Below are 15,171 nucleotides of genomic sequence, written 5' to 3' on the forward strand. Positions count from 1 at the left end.
ACTCAAATTTTACACATCAATTAAAAATTATGTAGCCCAAATGAGCATAGTTTTAGCCATAGTTTTAGTTTTAGTTTATGCTGCTTGGCATAAAATCCATGAACTGCACCCAATATCCGCTAGCCATATATAAGACAAGGCAAGGGGCTATAAAAGAGCCCAAGCTATTACTGCCCTTGTGAGCAGCTCACAACATTACTTAAAAGTGTAAGCCTGCTCTCTGATTTCCCTATCCCCTAGAATTTCCTGTGTCCTCTTTCCCTTCTGAGTGGTGGCTTCATACCAGCTGCCACTGAAAGGTCCCCTGCCCTGAGGGACTTACACCTCAGTTTGTCAAAACACTCCCACCCCAAATAAAGCTTGTGTGTGCTATTGCCACCACATGGTCTTGTTTTTTTCTTGATGAGCCCTGAAATTCTCAAACGCACTACACCACCACAAAATGCAATGGTTTAAAAGAACAACAACATTTGACTCAGTCTGCAGTTTGGATACAGTGTAGTGGGGTGGCTTCTCTCTGATATACTTGGCTCCAACTGGAGGCTGCCAACCACAGGTCCCCTTGCGAGATGGATTCTTAACTCACATGATTCTGTTCTTCTCTCTCTTTTTCTACACATTGTAGCTCATCCTCTAGTGCTTTGCCACGTGGATTGGGCTACTTTACCTCAGGGCAGTCTCAGGATCGTCAGTCTTATTACATGGTGGCTGGCTTCCCTAAAACAAGCATTGGAAGAGGCCCAGGAGAAAGCTACAAGGCTTCTTCTGACCCAGCCTCGGGATTCCCAGAATGACACTCAAGCACATTCTGTTTGTCAAACAAGTCATTAAGGACACCTCCAACTCAAGGAGAGGAAAATTAGACTCTACTTTTCAAAGGAAGAAGTAGCAAAGAATTTGCTGCCATCTTGAATCCACCACTGATTATTTATGTATTAATGTACAGTAATACAAACAAGAATTGCTTACATTCCCACCCAGGGTTTGGCAAGCTACAGCCTGTGGGCCAAATCTAGCCCATTTTGCTTGTTTTTATAAATAAAGTTTTATTGGGACACATCCACACTCATTTGTTTACATATTCTCTATGGCTGTTTTTGTGCTACAGCCACATAGTTGAGTAGTCCAAATCAAGACCCTGAAACTTGCACAGTCTGAGATCTAGGCCTTCACAGGATAAATTTGCTAACTCTTATTCTAACATGTAGTTATGTCCTGCTAATGCATGATTTGAATTGCCTTTTTTTTTTTTCCCAGGCTGCACCGTGTGGCATGAAGGATCTTAGTTCCCCAACCAGGGATGGAACCCGTGCCCCCTGCATTGGGAGTGTGGAGTCTTAACCACTGGACCACCAGGTAAGTCCCTGAATTGCTTTTTTAAAGTGTACTTGTTAATTACAGAAACTCCTCAGGAAAGGTCAATGACAAACTTGTAACTTCCACACTGCCAGAGGTGCACACAGAGCTACTGTCTGGAAAAGCAGTGAGTCAGTTTTATCTGTCATCAACAGATAGTGTCAACAGTTGTGCTTGTCCCTTTAGTCCTGACTACTCTCCTTGTGAGTTTACTGTGTGTTTGCTGAATGTTTGTTTAAAATGTTTTCAATCAGCAATTACCCTATTATGACCAATGAGTGCAAAAAAGCAGTAAGTGTGTTAAAAGTGTAAGTAACAAGCTGTACACCAGAAATTAACACAACATTGTAAATCAACTATATTCCAATAAAATTTTTTTTAAAATGTGTAACAAAAGTGACATGTTTATGACAAAAAGTAAAAATAATTTTAAAAGGAAAAGTGATACAAAAATGCATTTGCTATCTGTGCATACGGAATAAATCATTAGAAAGATATATTCTCAAGAAATAAGAGTGAATATTGCAACATGTGAAAAGTGCGTTGCTTTGTGATTGGCAATAACCAGCAGGCAAAGTGTAAGGATGGCACAATGAAAAAACACAGGTGAGGCTAAAGGAGCAATCTCGGAGCCTTGTATCTGTTAGCCTAACATTTATTCTGGACATGATTTCTAGGGTTTGAAAATTTGAAGGCCAGCTAAGCACAGTGAAAAGAAAGGTCTTCAAACTTTGATGAAAGATATAATCCCATAGGTGCAAACCCCCACTGAAATCTGCACAATGTCAAAGTGAGGAGAGGTGTGAACATCACAAAAACAATTCTCTACATTGGCAGAGATCAACAAAGGGGAATGTTTCCCACTTCAGCAGACTTTCTGGGTACTCAAAACTGTTTGTTTTTTTAAAAAAAACCTATCTGACAGTATGAACGGGGTCAAGGAGGAAAAAAGAATGCCTACTTTCAAGCTACGAAGAAGCAACCGGCTTTCATTCGGTGAAAATCCTTCCATGAACTACGATGCTTTTTAGGACAAACCTGATATTCAACATTTAAAAAATATATTTTCTGAATTTCAAGTCCTGTAGTTGAAACAAACAAGGAAACAGACAAGCAAAACACCACCACACTCAAATGTATGATATATCACATTTTGACCCAGTGACTTCTGAACACATTAACTTTCACTGCAAACCTTGGAGTACATTTTTGATACAATTTGTGATTTGTTGTAATTTTATTTTTTTTAGGCTCCTTGCTTTCTTTCTTTTTTAACATCTTTATTGGAGTATTATTGCTTTACAATGGTGTGTTAGTTTCTGCTTTATAACAAAGTGAATCAGCTATACATATACATATATCCCCATATCCCCTCCCTCTTACATCTCCCTTCCACCCTCCATATCCCACCCCTCTAGGTGGTCACAAAGCACCAAGCTGATCTCCCTGGGCTATGCGGCTGCTTCCCACTATCTATTTTACATTTGGTAGTGTATATTTGTCCATGCCACTATCTCACTTCATCTCAGCTTACCCTTCCCCCTCACCATGTCCTCAAGTCCATTCTCTACATCTGTGTCTTTATTGCTGTCCTGGGCCTAGGTTCTTCAGAAGCTTTTTTTTTTTTTTTTTTTGATTCCATATATATGTGTTAGCATATGGTATTTGTTTTTATCTTTCTGACTTACTTCACTCTGTATGACAGTCTCTAGGTCCATCCACCTCACTACAAATAATTCAATTTCATTTCTTTTTATGGCTAATATTCCATTGAATATATGTGTCACATCTTCTTTATCCATTCATCTATCGATGGACACTTAGGTTGCTTCCATGTCCTGGCTACTGTAAATAGGGCTGCAATGAACATTGTGGTACATGACTCTTTTTGAATTATGGTTTTCTCAGGGTATGTGCCCAGTAGTGTCATTGCTGGGACGTATGGTAGTCCTATTTTTAATTTTTTAAGGAAACTCCATACTGTTCTCCATAGCGACTGTATCAATTTACATTCCCACCAACACTGCAAGAGGGTTCCCTTTTCTCCACACCCTCTCCAGCATTTATTGTTTGTAGATTTTTTGATGATGGCCATTCTGACTGGTGTGAGGTGATACCTCATTGTAGTTTTGACTTGCATTTCTCTAATGATTAGACATGTTGAGCATTCTTTCATGTGTTTCCTGGCAATCTGCATATCTTCCTTGGAGAAATGTCTATTTAGGTCTTCTGCCCATTTGTGGACTGGGTTGTTTGGTTTTTTCCTATTAAGCTGCATGAGCTCCTTGTAAATTTTGGAAATTAAATCCTTTGTCAGTTGCTTCGTTTGCAAATATTTTCTCCCATTCTGAGAGTTATCTTTTCATTTCTTTTATGGTTTCCTTTGATGTGTAAAAGCTTTTAACTTTCATTAGGTCCCATATGTTTATTTTTGTTTATTTCCATTTTTCTAGGAGGTGGGTCAAAAAGGATCTTGCTGTGATTTGTGTCATAGAGTGTTCTGCCTATGTTTTCCTCTAAGAGTTTTAGAGTGTCTGGCTTTACATTTAGGTCTTTAATCCATTTTGAGTTTATTTTGGTGTATGGTGTTAGGGAGTGTTCTAATTTCATTCTTTTACATGTAGCTGTCCAGTTTTCCCAGCACCACTTATTGAAGATGCTGTCTTTTCTCCATTGTATATTCTTGCCTCCTTTATCAAAAATAAGTGACCATATGTGTGTGGGTTTATCTCTGGGTTTTCTATCCTGTTCCATTGATCTATATTTCTGTTTTTGTGCCAGTACCATGCTGTCTTGATTACTGTAGCATTAGAGTGTAGGCTGAATTCCGGGAGCCTGATTCCTCCAGATCCGTTTTTCTTTCTCAATATTGCTTTGGCTATTCGGGGTCTTTTGTGTTTCCATACAAATTGTGAAATATTTTGTTCTAGTTCTGTAAAAAATGCCAGTGGTAGTTTGATAGGGATTGCATTGCATCTGTAGATTGCTTTGGGTAGTATAGTCATTTTCACAATGTTGATTCTTCCAATCCAAGAACATGGTATCTCTCTCCATTTGTTTGCATCATCCAATTTCTTTCATCAGTGTCTTATAGTTTTCTGCATACAGGTCTTTTGTCTCCCTAGGTAGGTTTATTCCTAGGTATTTTATTCTTTTTGTTGCAATGGTAAATGGGAGTGTTTCCTTAATTTCACTTTCAGATATTTTCATCGTTAGTGTATAGGAATGCAAGAGATTTCTGTGCATTAATTTTGTATCCTGCTACTTCACCAAATTCATTGATTAGCTCTAGTAGTTTTCTGGTAGAGTCTTTAGGACTCTGTATGTATAGTATCATGTCATCTGCAAACAGTGAAAGTTTTACCTCTTTTCTGATTTGGATTCCTTTTCTTTCTCTTCTCTGATTACTGTGGCTAAAACTTCCAAAAGTATGTTGAATAACAGTGGTGAGAGTGAGCAACCTTATTTTGTTCCTGATCTAGGGGAAATGGTTTCAGATTTTCACCATTGTGAATGATGTTGGCTGTGGGTTTGTCATATATGGCCTTTATTATGTTGAGGCAGATTCCCTCTATGCCTACTTTCTGGAAGGCTTTTATCATAAATGGGTGTTGAATTTTGTCAAAAGCTTCTTCTGCATCTACTGAGATGATCGTATGGTTTTTATCCTTCAGTTTGTTAATATGGTGTATCACATTGATTGATTTGCATATATTTAAGAATCCTTGCATTCCTGGGATAAACCCCACTTGATCATGGTGTATCATCCTTTTAATGTGCTGTTGGATTCTGTTTGCGAGTATTTTGTTGAGGATTTTTGCCTGCATGTTAATCAGTGATATTGACCTGTAGTTTTCTTTCTTTGTGACATCTTTGTCTGGTTTTGTTATTAGGGTGATAGTGGCCTCATAGAATGAGTGTGGGAGTGTTCCTCCCTCTGCTATATTTTGGAAGAGTTTGAGAAGGATAGGTGTTAGCTCTTCTCTAAATGTTGGATAGAATTCTTCTGTGAAGCCATCAGGTCTGGGTTTTAGTTTGTTGGAAGATTTTTAATCACAGTTTCAATTTCACTGCTTTTGATTGGTCTGTTAGTATTTTCTATTTCTTCCTGGTTCAGTCTTGGAAGGTTGTACTTTTCTAAGAATTTGTCCATTTCTTCCAGGTTGTCCACTGTATTGGCATGTAGTTGCTTTTAGTAATCTCTCATGATCCTTTGTATTTCTTCAGTGTCACTTTTTAATTCTCCTTTTCATTTCTAATTTTGTTAATTTAAGTCTTCTGCCTTATTTTCTTGATGAGTCTGGCTAATGGTTTATCAATTTTGTTTATCTTCGCAAAGAACCACCTTTTAGTTTGATTGATCTTTGCTATTGTGTCCTTCATGTCTTTTTTATTTCTGATATGATTTTTATGATTTCTTTCTTTCTGCTAACTTTGGGGTTTTGTTCTTCTTTCTCTAATTGCTTTAGATGTATGGTTAGATTGTTTGAGATGTTTCTTGCTTCTTGAGGTAGGTTTGTATTGCTACAAACTTCCCTCTTAGAACTGCTTTTCCTGCATCCCATAGGTTTTGGGTTGTCATGTTTTCATTGTCTTTTTCGAGATATTTTTTGATTTCCTCTTTGATTTCTTCAGTGATCTCTTGGTTATTAAGTAGTGTATTGTTTAGCCTCCATGTGTTCGTATTTTTTCCTTTTTTTCCCCTGTAATTGACATCAGGTCTCATAGGGTTGTGGTTTGAAAATATACTTGATACGATTTCAATTTTCTTAAATTTACCAAGGCTTGATTTTTCACCCAAGATATGATCTATCCTGGAGAATGTTCCATGAGCACTTGAGAAGAAAGTGTATTCTGCTGTTTTTGGATGGAATGTCCTAAAAATATCAATTAAGTCCATCTTTTTTAATATATCATTTAAAGCTTGGGTTTTCTTATTTATTTTCATTTTGGATGATCTGTCCGTTAATGAAAGTGGTGTGTTAAAGTCCCCTACTATGATTGTGTTACTGTCAATTTCCCCTTTTATGGCTGTTAGTATTTGCCTTATGTATTGAGGTGCTTCTATGTTGGGTGCATAAATATTTACAATTGTTATATCTTCTTCTTGGATTGATCCCTTGATCATTATGTAGTGTCCTTCTTTGCCTCTTGTAATAGTCTTTATTTTAAAGTCTATTTTCTCTCATATGAGAATTGCTACTCATATGAGAATTGCTACTTTCTTTTCATTTCCATTTGCATTGAATATTTTTTTCCATCCCCACACTTCCAGTCTGTATGTGTCCCTAGGTCTGAAGTGGGCCTCTTGTAGACAGCATATATACAGGTCTTGTGTTTGTATCCATTTAGCCAGTCTGTATGTTTTGGTTGGACCACTTAATCCATTTACATTTAAGGTAATTAACTATATGTATTTTCCTATTACAATTTTCTTAACTGTTTTGGGTTTGTTTTTGTAGGTCTTCTACTTCTCTTGTGTTTCCTGCCTAGAGAAGTTCTTTTCGTATTTGTTGTAAAGCTGGTTTGGTGGTGCTAACTTTTGCTTGTCTGTAAAGGTTTTAATTTCTCTGTCGAATCTCAATCAGATCCTTGCTGGGTAGAGTAATCTTGGTTGTAGGTTTTACCCTTTCACCACTTTAAATATGTCCTGCCACTCCCTTCTGGCTTGCAGAGTTTCTGCTGAAAGATCAGCTGTTAACCTTATGTGGATTCCCTTGTATGTAATTTGTTGCTTTTCCCTTGCTGCTTTTAATATTTTTTCTTTGTATTTAACTTTTGATAGTAGGATTAACATGTGTCTTGGCGTGTTTCTCCTTGGATTTATCCTGTATGGAACTCTCTGAGCTTCCTGGACTTGATTAACTATTTCCTTTCCCATATTAGGGAAGTTTTCAACTATAACCTCTTCAAATATTTTCTCAGTCCCTTTCTTTTTCTCTTCTACTTCTGGGACCCCTATAATTCGAATGTTGGTGCATTTAATTTAATGCATTTAACGGACCCCGGCCCGCCCCGGCGGGTGAGCAGACAAGCCTCTCGGGCTGGTGAGTGCTGGTCGGCACCGATCCTCTGTGCGGGAATCTCTCCGCTTTGCCCTCCGCACCCCTGTTGCTGTGCTGCGCTGTCCTCCGTGGCTCTGAAGCTTCCCCCCACAAGCCCCCATCTCCACCAGTGAAGGGGCTGCCTAGTGTGTGGAAACTTTTCCTCCTTCACAGCTCCCTGCCAGTGGCGCAGGTCCCATCTGTATTCTTTTGTCTCTGTTTTTTCTTTTTTCTTTTGCCCTACCCAGGTACGTGGGGAGTTTCTTGCCTTTTGGGAGGTCTGAGATCTTCTGCCAGCATTCAGTAGGTGTTCTGTAGGAGTTGTTCCACATGTAGATATATTTCTGATGTATTTGTGGGGAGGAAGGTGATCTCCACATCTTACTCTTCTGCCATCTTGAAGGTCTCTCAATTCGTTGTTATTAAAAAGACTTTTATTAACAGCATCTACCTTTTTTTTAATAAATTGACATTTTTCTCGGTTTGATGCAACCAAAATAAACTACAGAAATATTTTGAAATCTGAAGACTTTCAGTGTCAACCATAACACTCAGACTTTCTTTTTGTGTGCATCAAAATAGCCTCATGGTTTTTATTGAATGACTTTACCATAAGTTCTCATAAAATATTATCTTCATCTTTTTTTTAACATGGGGATTCCACATAATGTTTCCTTTGGGGAAAAGGTGTTCTACTATTTAAAGGCTTAAAAATCATGACTACAAATTACAGAAACTGTTGAAGATTTTTGAGCAGGAAAGTTACATAATGAAAGTGGTGTTTTGGGAATATATTAATCTGGTTCTATGTCAGATGGACTGCCCAGAGACCAGTTAAAAAGATACTGTGAACAGCGTCCTGTGAAGATAACCATTATAATACAATAGAAAGTTGAACTGAGACCTTTTATATCTATTGGAAATCATGAGAGGAATAAAACAAAGTGGTTGAAATATTATGTTTACGTACCAAATAGGCATACTGAAAGGCTTTTTCACCTTCAAGCTCTATGATTTCCTTTATTTTTACTTCAAATAAAAAATGTAAAGCAAGGAAAGAATTATACTGCAGAAAGTGTTCATATAGATTCCTAATAAAGGGAAAAAGGACTTAGCAATTGTTACCCTACTTCATCTAAAATGCCTCCGGTTGGTTGAAGAGCACTGACTAGATATGAGAGCTTCTTTGAACTTTTTCTTTTTTTTATACAGCAGGTTCTTATTAGTCATCCACTTTATACACATCAGTGTATACATGTCAATCCCAATCGCCCAATTCATCACACCACCATCCCCACCCCCGGCCGCTTTCCCCCCTTGGTGTCCATACGTTTGTTCTCTAACATCTGTGTCTCAATTTCTGCCCTGCAAACTGGTTCATCTGTACCATTTTTCTAGGTTCCACATATATGCATTAATATACGATATTTGTTTTTCTCTAGATATGAGAGCTTCTTTGAACTTTTAACAATGAAATTCTCCCCGGCTCCATTTTTAACCTCAAAAGTATTTTTTCTTGACTTTATAAAATTATTTTCAAAGATAACAAATATTCAAATATTCGATGTAGAAAAATTATAGAAATACATAGAAGCAAGCAAAAAATAAAATTACTTGTAAATTTACAGCCTAGATAGAATGGGTTTGGAAGCCTATATGCTTTTTAGTATATAGTCTTTTCAATATTATTCTATATAAATATATATGAATAAGGAAATAAGGTTCAAGTAAAATAGGATTATACTCTACGTTCTGCTAAATGTTTCAGGGAAACAATTGGCAACCAGGAAATAATTATTTGATAATTATCAATGCCCACAAATCTAACATGTGATTTTAAGCAGACTACCTTGGAATTTAAATTTAACTCAAATTATTGTCATAAGATGTGTAGGATCTCCAAAATTAAATAAAGTTCATTTGTATCTAATCATAGATTTTGAAGTTAAGTGTTTACAAACACCAATCCCTTTTTAACTTCAACACTGGCTTGGCCCCAATGTAACCAGAATTTGGTATCACAGGGTCCATCTGAGCATCTCCCCACATTGGAACGGAAATGGAGTTCCAATAGAGTATGTCTGTTTCCTCCCTCCAGATCATCACTAGTCCGTATTTCCAATTGCTGGTTTCAGCCAGGCATAGTTTTGCTGTCTCAAATCGGTGTCTTCTCCCACAATGCCCCCTCCTTGGTCACAGTCATCAAAACTTTGTTTCTCTCCATCCCAGTATTCTGCTTACCGATACTCCTACCACATGAGGCTACTGAACTCCTAGTGATTCAGTGACTGGCTCAAAGCACCTGATCAGTTACTGGCAGATCCAGGGCTTGACTCCTTGCTCCTGCATCTTTCTCCTGGCGTATGTTCAAGGGCTCTCACCACCACAACAATACCTTATATACTAAAGGGCCAACAATACAAATCCTGGAAATCCTCATTAACACAGTTCCACCTACAGCACTGATTTTGTGACATAAGACCTGACGACTGTGTGTGGCAAAGACACAAATTACATTAAAAAAAACCAAAGCTCTTTTGAGTGATTCAAAATAGCACGTTATCTCTGTGAATTAAAACCAGACTATACTAGCCAACATCATTTTTTCAATTATCAGCTTGGCAATAATCAAAAAGTTGAACAAAATTCTGCTTGCTAGACTATGGGGTGATAGGTATTTTCATACACTGCTAGTTGAAGGACAAAAGATACAACCCCCATGAAGGACATTTTGACAGTATTTTTAATAGTTACAAATGTATTTACCCTTTGACCCAGCAATCTTACTTCTGGGAATGTATCTTACTGACACATCTGCACACATCAAAATGATTTATGTCCAAGGTTATTCAATATTGCTTTGTTTGTAAAAGGAAAAGATTGGAAACAACCCAAGTTATCTATCAGCAGAGGAATGGTTAATTAAACTATGGTACATATGGTACATACACACAATGGAATATTAGGTATCTGTAAAAAACAGTGAGGAAGCAGGAGATGCACTGGTAAAGAAAGATATCCAGGAGGTATTGTTAAGTGTAAAACTCAAGGTGCAGAAGAAGGCCACATTTTATATAAGAAATGGAAGAAATAATATCAGCAGTTGATACAAGTAGTTAACCATGGGGGGGGCATTGGGGAGTAGAGTGTGAGGTAGATGATGAGAAGGTGGTAAAAAATCTCAGTGTACACTTTGTTAAACTTTTCTTTCTTCATTTTTAAAACTCATTTGAATGTATTACCTATGAAAAATAAAAACTAAACACATTTTTGGTTTCACTGTTTTAGTTCAATGCAAGATCAGGAAGAGTCCCCTAATTTTTTTCTGGTTTAATCACTTTGAATAAGAACATTGAGGTATCTTCTTAGGTGAGCTTTCCTGGTACAAGAAAATGGTAAAGAAAAGTATTAAATCAATGTACTGATAAATTCCCATGAAAATCATTTAGTAGTTTGCTTCTTTATGGCATTAAGAATCTAAGAAAATTCTAAGCTACTCTGACTTTTCTCACTTTTCTGTCTTTTCTGAAAAGAGTGGTAGGTCATCAAAGCTTCCCTACTCCAAATACACCTATGTTATGTCTTAAAAGAAGGCAAAACTAGTTAAACTTTGATATGGATAATCATTATTTCAGTAAATACCACAAAATAAGCAGGAAACTGTGACATGATTAAGCTGAGATGCAGAGAATTGTCAGATATATAAGAGTTTGTTTCTAAAAAGCTTGTTTATGCATCAGAGTAAAGTAGTAGCAATTTGAATAAAATAGATAGTTCAGATAAAACAGACATAATTCATTAACCTGATGGGATAATTTTCAAATTGACATTTTACATGTGACTACATTGATATGTTTTGCCTCTCACGGTAAGATTTTTCTAGTAGAATTATGAGTCCTGCTTCAAAGTAAGATTTCTTTTTTGTCCCATTTAGTTGTCATATAATAGTTACTGGAATAGATGCTTAACTGTTATTGCTCAATTAACAAATCTCAACACGGTATATAAGGAAACAAAATTAATTGGGGGCAGGATTTGCACTTACTTTAAAGCCTGACACAAAGGCTTCAACAATTCAGTTTAGTGAGACTGAAAAACCAACGCAGGCCCCTTAGTTTGGTACTTGGTGTGCTCGAGGGGGAAATCCCAAAACCCTGGTATAGAACTGTAAGTTTAACAGAAGGCTACCTCCACCAGTCTCCCTCCCTAGCCACCCCCCACCCCAAATCATTTGTAATGCATCAGCTCTGGAGGCAAGGGTCATGGGATTAGATGTAGTCTCTTCCTACAAGTGCAACCTTCGTTAAGACACTTCGGTTCTCTGAGCGGCAGTACCTCTTCTGCGAGGCGGACGCGGTGAGACAGAAAGAGGATTCTCTAAATGAGTACTACCAGCATAGATGTTAAGCACCTAACAAAAGACCTCCAAGAGCCCTGGAGCTACCAACCACTTTACCTAACATTTCCAGCCCACCAGCCTCAATCAAGCCCCAGGACCCCAGGCTTGGGGGTGACAGACACCAGTGAGCCCCGGATGCAGTGCCCACACCCCCCTCCTTCCCCCAACCACGTGGCAACCACGTGCTCCCCAGCGGTCATGGCCTCCTCACGCCGGGCAGAGCCGCACCTCCCTTGCCCCCAGCAACCAGCCGAGGCACTGGGGCCGAGGCTCGGTCGAGAGCTCCTGACCCTGAGGACCGAGGACAACGCCATGCTCAATCCATCCTCTCGTCCAGAAAGGAGGCCCAAGCCTCCTCACACCCCGAACCCACAAAACCTCCTGCACCACCAACCGCGGAGCTCAGCCTCAGGCACCCGCCTGGTATCAGAAGCCTACCAACTCACAAAACCCCAGAAAATAATTGTGCCCGGGGCTCCACCATGGGCCCCGCGTAACGCGGAACCCTCAGCCGGTCGGTTCCACGTTACCTCAGGCCCTGGGCCTCGGACCGCTGCCGCCCCAGGCTTCAGGCCGCCCCTCCTTCCCAACTCCCTCCGTGCTTCCGGCTCGCCCCTCCTGGGTCCCCATCCTGCAGGCGGCAGGACCCCGTCTGCTCGCCTCCCACTCCCTCAGGCCTCCAGCCTGCTTAGCTTTCCTCGCTAACCCAGGCCTCAGTGGGATCCCGCCCCCCCACCAAAGCCTTGCAGGCCCTGCTCGGCCTCGCTCCAACACCCCAGCAGTTACCGAAAAGATAGTTCTGGGGCCTCAGGGGGCTCATGTCCATGTCCATCGAATCTTCCATGGGTTGGTAGCACGCACTTCGGTGGCAGAGAAAGTGGACGGAGATAAAAGACTACCGTTCGAAGGTACAGTCACGCAGGACGGAATCAGACCAGGGAAAGGACGCAGGCTCCCTGCGTCCATATACAGCAACCTGGAGATCTCGCGAGAGCTCCTTAAGTCCCGTCTCCGCACCTGTGCTCCGGAGCCCCCCTCCCCGCACGGTCGCCCTCCCGCGCAAGCGCTCTTCAACCTCACTCCTTTCTACCTCGCCCCCCACCTCCTCCAGGTACTTCTTGGGCTCCCACCGAGCATGCGCACTCGTACCCCGGCCCCACCCTTCCAACGCAGCCGCCGCCTGTGCGCACGCGTGCTTCCCCCCAAAGTAAGATTTCTATAATAAAATTGAAGCAGGGAAACACAGAGACATTAGACTGGAGATAGCATTAATGTTATATTTTCAGGATTATACATTATTATTAGCCATATTATTATTTAAAAAATGAAATGGAATGACCTATATGCAAAAAGAATCTAAAAAAGAGTGGATATATGTATATGAATAACTGATTCACTTTGCTGTACAGCAGAAAGTAACACAACCTTGTAAATCAACTATACTCCAATAAAAAAATGAACACTAGCTGTGTAATTCTTCAAAGGTCACTTAACCATCTCTGAGCCTCAGTTTCCTTACTTGTTCATGGGATGATAGTAACACCTTGTTCATAGGGTGCTGTAAGGAATAAATGAGATAATGTATTTGAAGTGGTGCTCAGACCATGCCCGGCATACTGTAAGTCCTCACTAAGTGGTACCTATTATTTTGATCTTATTTGAATGTCAACAATCCTATAAGATGGAATGTATTGGTTTTTACCATTTAGTCATATGTATGTATTACTAAACATATGTATATATATATGTATCATTTATGATATCATGACATTATTGTTCTAATAACATAGAATAATACTTATAATTTGATAATTGTAAAATCGGGTTATGAAATTTAATGAATACTATGATAAAAAATGCCTAGTAAAATAACAGCAAGAAATATATAAGCATATTAACAGTGGAAATATTAGAGTAGTAAAACTATTAGTTATTATCCTTTTATTTTCTCTATTTCCTAAATGTTTTGTAATATTTTTATAACTTTATAATGACAATAAAGGTAAACACAGTAAACTTGCTGGGGGCAGAAATAAAGAAAATAAATTGTCAGAAAAAGAAATACCTTGATTCAGGTTATAACTGAGTGTCCAACCCCACCCCACCCCAAAACAAATATCCTACATATACTACCACAGCTGAGAGTAAACCCTTTAGGTCTGGGTATATAAAATGTACTTCTAGGGCGAGAGAGTGACTGTATCAGAAAATGCAAGGGAATATATAGTAGGAAGAAAGAAAAAAATTTACTATGTGTCAGATACTGCCAGTTGCCTACCCAACCTCTTTTCTTCTCTAGTGATAGAACCCCAATTATGTCATGATGGCAATGTAGTGTTAAAAAATACCTTCCTAGATTCCTTTGCAGCAAGGGCTGGCCATGTGTCCCACTTTATACAATGAAGTATAATTACAAGTCATTTGGAGAGACTCAGTGGGCCTGCTCTCTTGGCTTTCTGCCCCTTCCTCCTTCTTCCTGCTGGCTATGCAGATATGTTGCCTGGTCACAGCAATCATTTTGCAATTGTGCTTATTAAAGTTACAAGCTAAGTATGGCAGGACAAAAAGTTTAAGTTTGGGTCCCTGTCAGCCTCATCAAGCAGTTGCACCTTCCTGGACCAGCCTTCTTGTTAGGTGAGAAAACTGAGTTCCTGGATGTGAAAGCTACCACAAGAATGTCCTGCTTTTTGCAGCCAAATAAATACTAATTGATACACATGAATTTCCAAGGATCAGAGGGAAAGACATCCTTTTGGGGGCGGGGCATAGTTGCTTTACAATTTTATGTTAGTTTCTGCTGTACAACGAAGTGAATCAAATATATGTATACATATATCCCCTCCCTCTTGGACCTCCCTCCCACACCCCCCATCCTACCCATCTAGGTCACCACAGAGCATCGATGCCCTGAGCTCCCTGTGCTATACAGCAGGTTCCCACTAGCTATCTATTTTACACGTGGTAGTGTATATATGTCAATCCTAATCTCCCAGTTCACCCTCCTCCCGTGTCCACACATCTGTTTTCTAGGTCTGCTTGTTTATTCCTGCCCTCCAAATTGGCTCATCAGTATCATTTTTCTAGATTCCTCATAAATGCGTTAACATACAATATTTGTTTTTCTCTTTCTGACTTACTTCACTCTGTATGACAGACTCTAGGTCCATCCACATCTCTGCAAATGACCCAATTTCGTTCCTTTTTATGGCTGCAAACCCTCTTGCACTGTTGGTGGGAATGTAAATCGATACAGCCACTATGGAGAACAGTATGGAGGTTCCTTTGAAAACTAAAAGTAGAACTACCATATGACCCAGCAATCCCACTTCTGGGCATATACCCAGAGAAAACCATAATTCAAAAAGACACATG

This window comes from Orcinus orca, chromosome 12 (genome assembly GCF_937001465.1).
Source record: "Orcinus orca chromosome 12, mOrcOrc1.1, whole genome shotgun sequence".
Taxonomy (NCBI): Eukaryota; Metazoa; Chordata; class Mammalia; order Artiodactyla; family Delphinidae; genus Orcinus; species Orcinus orca.